Source organism: Parasteatoda tepidariorum, chromosome 6 (assembly GCF_982258835.1).
Source record: "Parasteatoda tepidariorum strain Cologne lab strain chromosome 6, Ptep-v5.0, whole genome shotgun sequence".
Lineage (NCBI taxonomy): Eukaryota > Metazoa > Arthropoda > Arachnida > Araneae > Theridiidae > Parasteatoda > Parasteatoda tepidariorum.
Genome location: NC_141760.1, coordinates 20,507,113 through 20,515,990, shown reverse-complemented (window position 1 = coordinate 20,515,990; position 8,878 = coordinate 20,507,113).

The window sequence follows — 8,878 nt, the reverse complement described above, 5'->3', positions numbered from 1 at the left end:
ACCAAAGCACTAACTCCATTAGTACGTTACTAATTCGTCATCATCCGCAATCAGTTATGTAAAAGAAAAAATTAAATAAAACATCACGGCACAATTAAAAATCGTTTAAAGTTTTAGTGTTTCTTCGATTATGAATAAGAGCAAAAGCATTTCTTTCTTATGAGTGATACTTCAACTTCAAAAATAAAGTTACATATTTCTAATGTGGCACATTTAAATTGTATGCCACTGTGTATACTCAATTGTCGCCAGATTTCTTTCCAACTCCAGTGCTCTCAAAACTCGTTAAATTCCTCCGAGTGCAGCGTCAAGTAGCCACAGGAAAGACCACAAAATCCCAGGGCTTGTTTTTCTTTGTCTCGAGCAAAAACTTCTAATTTTTCCGTTTTCTAAACCCCTCAACCAGCCCTTACCACGACACGTTCCTCAAAGAGCGGGATCCATTGATAGAGTTCCTTTTGCAAAGATCATTATTAAGCACTTCTGGTAAAAAGAGCGGGATTGGTGGCGAGGTTTTTAAATCGCCAAGCGTTGGAAAAAGAAGGGATTAAAAAAGCAATAATAAGTAAAGCACAAGTCTCCAAGATGGTGAAGAATTTTAAATCGAAATTCGTTTACGCTGATAGGCTTCTTTTCTGTAATTCCAAAAAGGTGTCGACGAGCTCTTCATTGGTGAAGAGCTGTACTGAGTACGAATATAAAGGGGTTTTTCTTTTAAAAGCGACGGCTTTTCAAAGAATTCTTAAAGAATAGGAACTTTTTCGTGCCTTCTCCTTTTTTTTTTCTTCCGCCTTCTCCTTCCAGTTGAAAACTAAACCTGACGGAAGATTTGAGAGAGAGGTGGGAAGGGGGGGGGGGACCGAAACTAAAAACAAATATAAATGGAGGGCTTTAATTTCAAGTGCTTGTTAGTCATTTCTATGAGAACGACTTCGCAACGTTTTTCTTCAGTTTCACGTATATTATTAAAAATAATTTTTAGCAAAATTTCTGTCAGCGCATTTCATCTAATTTGTAAGAATTTTCTGAGATAATTAATTAAAAGACAGGTTTTAATTGATGAAGAATTTCTAACTGCGACGGTGTAATTTTTTTCTCTCATATCTTATTTCTCTTTTCGGTATATCTCCAGAAATTCTCGCATTTTATCTTAATTAGGGAAATGCTTTGTTTACCAATTTATAAAGTTTGTGTTCGAGTTCATAAAAGGGTATTTGTGTAACTTTCAGAAGTTCCAATAAGTTCAGAGGAAAAAATCCACGCTAATGAATTGAAGTTTTGGAATTAAACACAAACTGAAATATTCCTTAACAAGCTGAATTTCTTTAAGTATAATTACATTAAACAAAACATTTAGTTTAAAAGTTTTAATTTTCAATGTAACTGGTAATTTTATTTTTCAAAAAATTTAAAACACATGTGTACGTTAATTAAATAATGTGAGGCATTCAAATATTCCTTTGAACTTAATTTATTGCTATTATTCTGTAAACAAAGTTAAAAGAAATAAGTATTTATACTCTTTTCAGAAATTTTCAAATTCTAACGTTTCTAAAAATTCAATTAAAAATAATTATTTCTGCATATTTTTGACAAACAAGCACATAGAACATAATTTTCGTTTCTTTAATAAACAAAAGCGGAAACAACAAAACAAAAATTTCATTAAATCAATGTCATTAGCATTTAAACACTGTGAATTCCGTATAAAATTAAAAATGTTGAGAACAGGAGAATTTGACATTTTTAAATTCAGTTGAATATTTAATTATCAAAGGCTATATATCAATGAAGTTGTAATTATATTGCACAGAGGACAAAATAAAAAACGGGCTATCTTGAATAGCTTTTGATCTAAGGAACGGATATTCCCGTTCTAGGGCTTTCAATGGCTCACGGAGGTGATTTCGAATATGCTAATAAATTTGTACAGACAATATTTTAAGTTACGAAATGAGACACAAAAATGTTCTTTTTCTGAATAAACAAATTTTTCATTTATTTATATTTTTGGTGGTTTTAGATTTCTGACTTCCAAAATATAGGGGTCACCGTAATGTAGGAAATATGGATCCAATAGTTTGATCAGGAGAGTGGTCCAAAATTTGAACCCTTCAATGTTAATTTTTCTTTTTGCGGATTTCACCATGTCTCGAGAACTTTTCAAAAGAATTAAAAGATTTTTGCTATTATAAATTCGTCTATCCAAAGATAATCCATGCAAATCACAACTATAAATATTTACACTATAACTACAAATAATTGCAAAAATATAAATATTTATTGTTTTTTTTTTTAATTTTATTTAATAATAGTTGTCAAAATTTTGAATAGTATGGTATATAAATTCTTACATCATTTTAAAGAAGGTAATTTTAAAGGGCAAAATATAAAGCTTGAGCGAAATCAGTCGAATAGTTCCTGATAAATCGAATTTTAAAAATACGACCTTATCAAAATTCGATTTCTTACTGATAATGGAAAGCATAATGACTTCCATGATCAGATACAAATTCATTTGGATAACACATTGATACCAACTGATAAGACATTGTGTGCCTTATCAATGTCAATCGGTCATTTGCATTTTTAGTCTGACTGTTGGAAGTATGCCATTAATGGGATTAAAATTTAAGAGGCAATTTCATTTAATTATTAAATATAAGAAAAAATGGTCACGAAATAAAAACTATTTTATTTAGTACCTAACTAGATTAACTTTGATTGTGGTTAAAACAAATTTTAAAATCGCTGGTAAAGGTTACTAAAGCTTAATTGTCATATGCCACTTTTAATGAAAGTTACTTCATTATTTTAAGGTTAATTTCCAATTTTTCTGAATAAATACTTTGACGACTTATAACAGCTTTTACTTCTTGGTAAGTTTAACAAAGATGTGATTTTCTTAAAACTCGAAGTTGAACTGTTTTCATATACATTCAAATCCTATTTTTTTTCTTAAAAACAATGTTAACTTTTATATATATTCTATTTCTATGCTTCTAGAAAGGTGCTAAAAGGAATAATTAAGGATAAATTAACATTTATTTTAGGTACATTTAGGTTAAAGAATTTAGACGAACAAGAAATAATTTTGAAATATGTTTAACTTAACTTTCCCACAATAAAGAAAGGGTGATTGTTGTTTATAATATAATAAAGCATAAAATGTAGTACTTCTCATTCAAAGCAGTCAGTATTAATAGTTAATCTGACTGCATTTCAAATTACTTGTTAGAAAGTTGGTGGGAAATATTTTCAATAATTTGTTAAGATATTTCGTTGTGAAAGGAGACATACATTTCTCAAATTCAAAGTAAATAAGCAATATTTTCACATAATATTGTTCCAAGCTGAGAAACTAGAATATATTCTATGTAAAAAAAATTATCATTACCTGTAAGTAATACTTTTGAGTAAATTTTACTGTAAATTAAGCGACTGTAATTTTTCTAATGACTTGTCAATTTGCAAATATTTTTTTTTGTTTAGTTACTAGCTAAATATTTGTTCTCCGTACGGGTATTTGTACGGTATTTATACGGGTATCCGTACTGGTACGTATATAAAATAAAGTAAATAATCAATAAATTAGTACCAAGTAGCACTGAGAAATTATGTACAACACTGAAAAGTATATACCGATACTATTACTATAGTTAAAATAATTCCTAATATTTATTTGTTTATTATTATTCGTTGCTCTCCCAGGTGACTTTACGTCATTAAACTAAGCAAAACATGCTTTTTAGTAGTCCATCCCATCAGAACAAAGATTAACTCTATTCAGTATCATTTGGCATGATGCTATTGCTCGCGGTCCAACTCCTGATAGTTCAAATTTTGAAGCAATTATATAATATAATTTCATTCATAGATAATTATAATTTTATTACAATTATATAATTTTATCCGGCAATTTATCCCTTTCTAGGGTCGTAAGACACCGATTTTCACAGTATTTATGTATAAAAAAAAGAAAAAACCTGCTCACTATTGGTGCTTTTTCAATAATTACTAAACATATCGATATCAAAACTTCGAACATATATTAGTATATTTTATACCTTTTATATACCCTCCAACATTTGAGTGTTGTGCGAAATATATTTATTAGTGGTACCGAACTAATATCAAAATTTTAAAAATGATTAGAATCGTTATGACACTTCGATAAGGACTTTAGAGCATACACCATTTTTAAAAGTTCTTTCAATTCTAATTTATTAAAATTTCAAACCATATCCTTGCTTTTATTAATACACTATTTGTAGTAGAATTCCTTATTATAACTGTGCCAAATACCATAGTACCAGTAGTGCGTATTATCAAGGTTAATAAAGCGTCAATATTAGCTTGGCTATTTATTTACCGTTCCTCTATATGAATAAATACCTTTTCTAAATTAACAGTGCTTTTTAGCGCATACCTTATTGTTTTATTTCAATTTATATATAGTACTCAAATTAGTAAAACATCATTGGCGTCAATATTTGTATGGCGATTTTTTCGGTTCCTCTATGAAAAATTATTTTCCTTTAATTTTGCCTTTCAATATGAAACTAATTTTTCTAATTTAAACTACATCGATTTATAGTTATTTAATTCATTGAAATACGTTTTACAAGAATTACTATAAACAAAATAAGCAAGTGGTTTTAGATCACTTTAAGAATACTAATTTGGTGACGTAGTTTGCCCATGCTACCATTTTATCGTTGATCATTGAATTTATCTGATATAGCGAATAAAAAATGAAATAGATGTCCGAACCAGAAGCTGAACTATGTCACCGAGTGGAATAAATCCATCAATTGTTGTTTACACCTTTTCTATTGGACCCTTCATATTCGCAGCCCATAGAAACATATTCCTAATTGTTACTATCTCTAACACAACTGAAGTGATGAAAGCTTAGATATTTCTATTAAATGTTTGAGCACGTGCATTAAACACTTTTTTTTAATCAAATAAAGCTATAAGTTAGGAAACATCACTCATGTCATTTTTAAAATACTTGAAAAAAAATCGTCTTTTAAACTATAGATTACAAAAACTTACAATTTATAAAAATGGCTAGTATTTAACCAAAGATAGAGTTCCATTTTTCAAATGTCTCTTCTGAATGATTTAATTGAAAATTTCAAACGAGTTTTAGGATCGAGGACTAAAATTTCCCTCTGCATGTGCTGTTCAAATGTCGACGATGGAACAAATGGTTCTGGAGTTAAAAGAGAGAGACACACATAGACACACAAACTTTTCATTTTATTTATTTATTTATTTATTTATCACTAAGCATATTGTTTTCTTACTCTAAAGAGTAAAGAAATACTTCACATTCAAAAATGTTTAAAAATTAAGTGGGAACTTTCAAATTCCAACAAAAGTTTCTGTTTTATAATTTTTATGGCATTAAAAAGGCATTTTTTTAAAAATTTCATTTGAACTAACTATCTTGAAAATAATAATGAAAAAATTTTTAAAAAAAATGCTGAACCATTTGTATATTTGTTTGTCCAAGTTGAAGCTTATTTTAATTTTGACATTACAAAAATTTGAAGTACAATAATTTTGTAAGTTGCTATCTTCTTCTTCCTTAGATTTTTTTTGTGTAATTTTTAAGATTTTAAGAGTAATTTTCGATCAGTTAATATGCATAACTTTTAATACTTTTTTATTACATTGATTTCAACGTTTATAAGACTGCAGTATTTTCACTGAATTTTTAAAAGGCGCTTTTTATCGGACAAGTAATTTGTGAATATTGGTAATCCTATTATTACACTTTTTACGAACTATTTCTTTTTTATTGGCAACAATCTCTATAACAAGAGAAAACAATAACAGTGTTTACAAAATAAATATTTCCTTCTGTATATATTTTTTATTTTCGTTCCAATATTCTTTTGTAATGGTAATTTATCTTACGGGAAGTTAATGTAGCATAGAATATGTCATATTCAGAAGAAGAGCTCGAAGTCACGTGTTATTTGGATACACCCATTCTTTTCCTCTTTCTGCTGTTTTGTTATTAGTTGCTTTTGCAAGAGCCGCAAATATAAATAGTTATTACTAGAGTGGTTATTACTTATTATTATTTCAATCTGTTGTTTATGAAAGTTTAAAGCTCTGTTGGCAAATCAAAAGATTAATTAATTTTTTAATTTTGTTCTTGTTCTTTTACTCTTGTTCTTTTCGTTAAAAGTCATCAAAATCCTCTATTCTTTTATTATACTTTCATTAATTTATTTAATCGTAAACAATCGTAAGATATACCATTCTTTTAATTTTAAGAAGATCACGGGTATCCACACATGTGACATATGACATCAGAGCCAGTTGATCGCTTATAAGCAAAATGACGTTAACGTTGAGCTAACTTTCTCCACGTAAGTTAGAATGTTAATTGAAATGAAATTAATTATATACTGTGATGTATTTATTGAAAAATAATTCTTTCTCTTCTACGTCTTATACTTAACTTAGATTTTTATTTGTTTGTTTTTACCGTGATATATTTTTGTTTTGTGTACTTGGCAACTTCGATTTATAATTAGTTTGTTTACGTTCTACATGGCTTCATGTCTGTCTTTGTGTTTAGTAAAAAATAAATAGTGAAAGAATTGAAATGTTTGTGTAAAAATATAGAATGTATCATTTAAGAGAATTGATTCTTGATGGACTTGGCTTACTCGAAATATAATGGAAAGAACAGTTGTTGAAGTAAGCAAATGTCACGTTTGAACGACCAATCAGCATCGATATACCTACACTACGTCACTTGTAAGTACTCCATTGGAAAAATAGCAATAGAAGTTCGTTTTTTTTTTTTTTTTTTTTTTTTTAAAAAAAAACAGAAGTAGTGAGCAAAGAAAATGTTTTTGTCTCAATTACATTGCAAAATAATATACATTTTTTTGTTGAGATTTTTCAGTTTTTTCAAAGCTAATAGCAAGTAAATAGGAAGATAAGTTAAAACACAGATATTACATTCAAAATAAAGCTATCTTTTTTTAAATTAAAGCATTTTTTCTTACAGACAAAGCATTTATTTCCTAAAAATATGAAGTTTTTTAAGTGTCTCATTTTGGAAAAATTTCGGTACTTCATCTCACAAAAAAATTCAAAATAATACACTATTTTTTAAGAAAGAAGTTTCAAAAAGGCATCTTGAATCATCTTAGTAACATAAAATGCACACATTGGATTTGAAAATGTACAATTTATAAAATAATCAATTTTATATTTGCTTATTTCTTTTTTTTTTTTTTTTTGAGATTGTATACAGTAGTTATATGTATGGAAAAATAAATAAATAAAAATATTTTTCTTCAACAATAATGCAAATTAATAGGAACAAGAATATTTTTGAAAAAAAAATGCGAACCGTCAATTAATATTCTCTAGTTAAGATTGTAAAGTGTTAAGTGAACCATTACTAACTAGTTAAAGTTTGCTTTCATTTTATTTGAAAAAGAAATAAAAATACGTTACAAAATTGAAATAGACGAGGAAAAATTCTAAAATTTTTACTTCTCTCTACTTTTTCTTCAAATATTAAAGAGAGAAAAAAATGAAAGCAAAGCGTGAATGCTTTTTTTTTCCATATAAAAAAACTATATTATGAAACAATTTCGTTTTTTTTTTTTTTTTTTTTTTTTTCCTTCTTAAAAGAATTATTTATGAAACCGCAGTGTGCGGAAAATACTTGTATGTGAAATTAGATCACTGAATCAAAAATCATTCAGAGTTTTTGCTATTATCACTTTATTGCTATTACCACTATTATCAGGTTATCGCTACTTGTCAGGATGTTAGATTAATTAATTTTTTTCTGTGTATTGTAAATATTTTTTCACTCCCCCCTCAAAAAAAAAGTAGATTACAGGCACTACACTTTTTTAATTCCTCAATTATTGCATCTAACGTAATATGCAATAAGGAATGAACAAGTTTTTTTCAAAAATTGTTCAAAAATTACCTAAATAAAGAAAAAAAAATTCAAAAGTGACACGTACTTTTTTCCGCATATTGTCATCATAAACATCATAATTAGATCCGTTGCTTTCTAAAAAGGGTTCGCCGATCGCAGTGATTAAACACGAAAAAAGAAGGTGCTACCACCATCAAAAGTCACGTGACCCTGTTCCACCCCCTGATCATCGCGTGGGTGAATAAAGCAGGGGGAAAATAGATATTGACAAAAGCCCAATATCAGGCCCGGGGCCACCCGATAGTAATCGTCGGGGGGACAAACAAATTGGCCCTCGGCAGTAATTAAGGCGCAGGCGCATTTGTAAGCTCTCTCCTCATGTTTAGAGTTTGGTATGCAATGAAAAGGAAATGGGGACGGATAAAGCAGACGAAAGATCGTGATTGTTCGATGGATTGGAACCTCCCTTATTCTATTTCGAATTGACCACGTAGTTGTAAAATCGCCCGCTTTATTGCTGCTCTGATTTTTCCTTTTTTGGGGAGTGTGCCTGCATCATTTCACTTCAGTTGAGCGTTAAAAACGCTAGGGGTGGGAGATAATGAGTAGTACTTTAAAACAGATTCCTGCAGACATTGTTTAAATAAGTTTGAGGATTTCAAACAATATTGGATTTGACATATGAGTGCCATTGGATGAGTAATGATTTTGAATGTTTGACTTTTATCTCAATCAATATCCCAAAATGGTAATCGTGGAAATTTTAAGTAAATTCTAAACACTGTTTTTTTAAAAATTCATTTTAAAATAATTTTACGCGTTTCAGAAAAAAGGAACGGAAATGTAATTAAATATCATATCAATACAATTTAAGTATAAAGGGTTCAAATCTATTAATTTTGCTTTTTCTTTTCAAATAAAAGTCATTGGAATAGTTTAGTG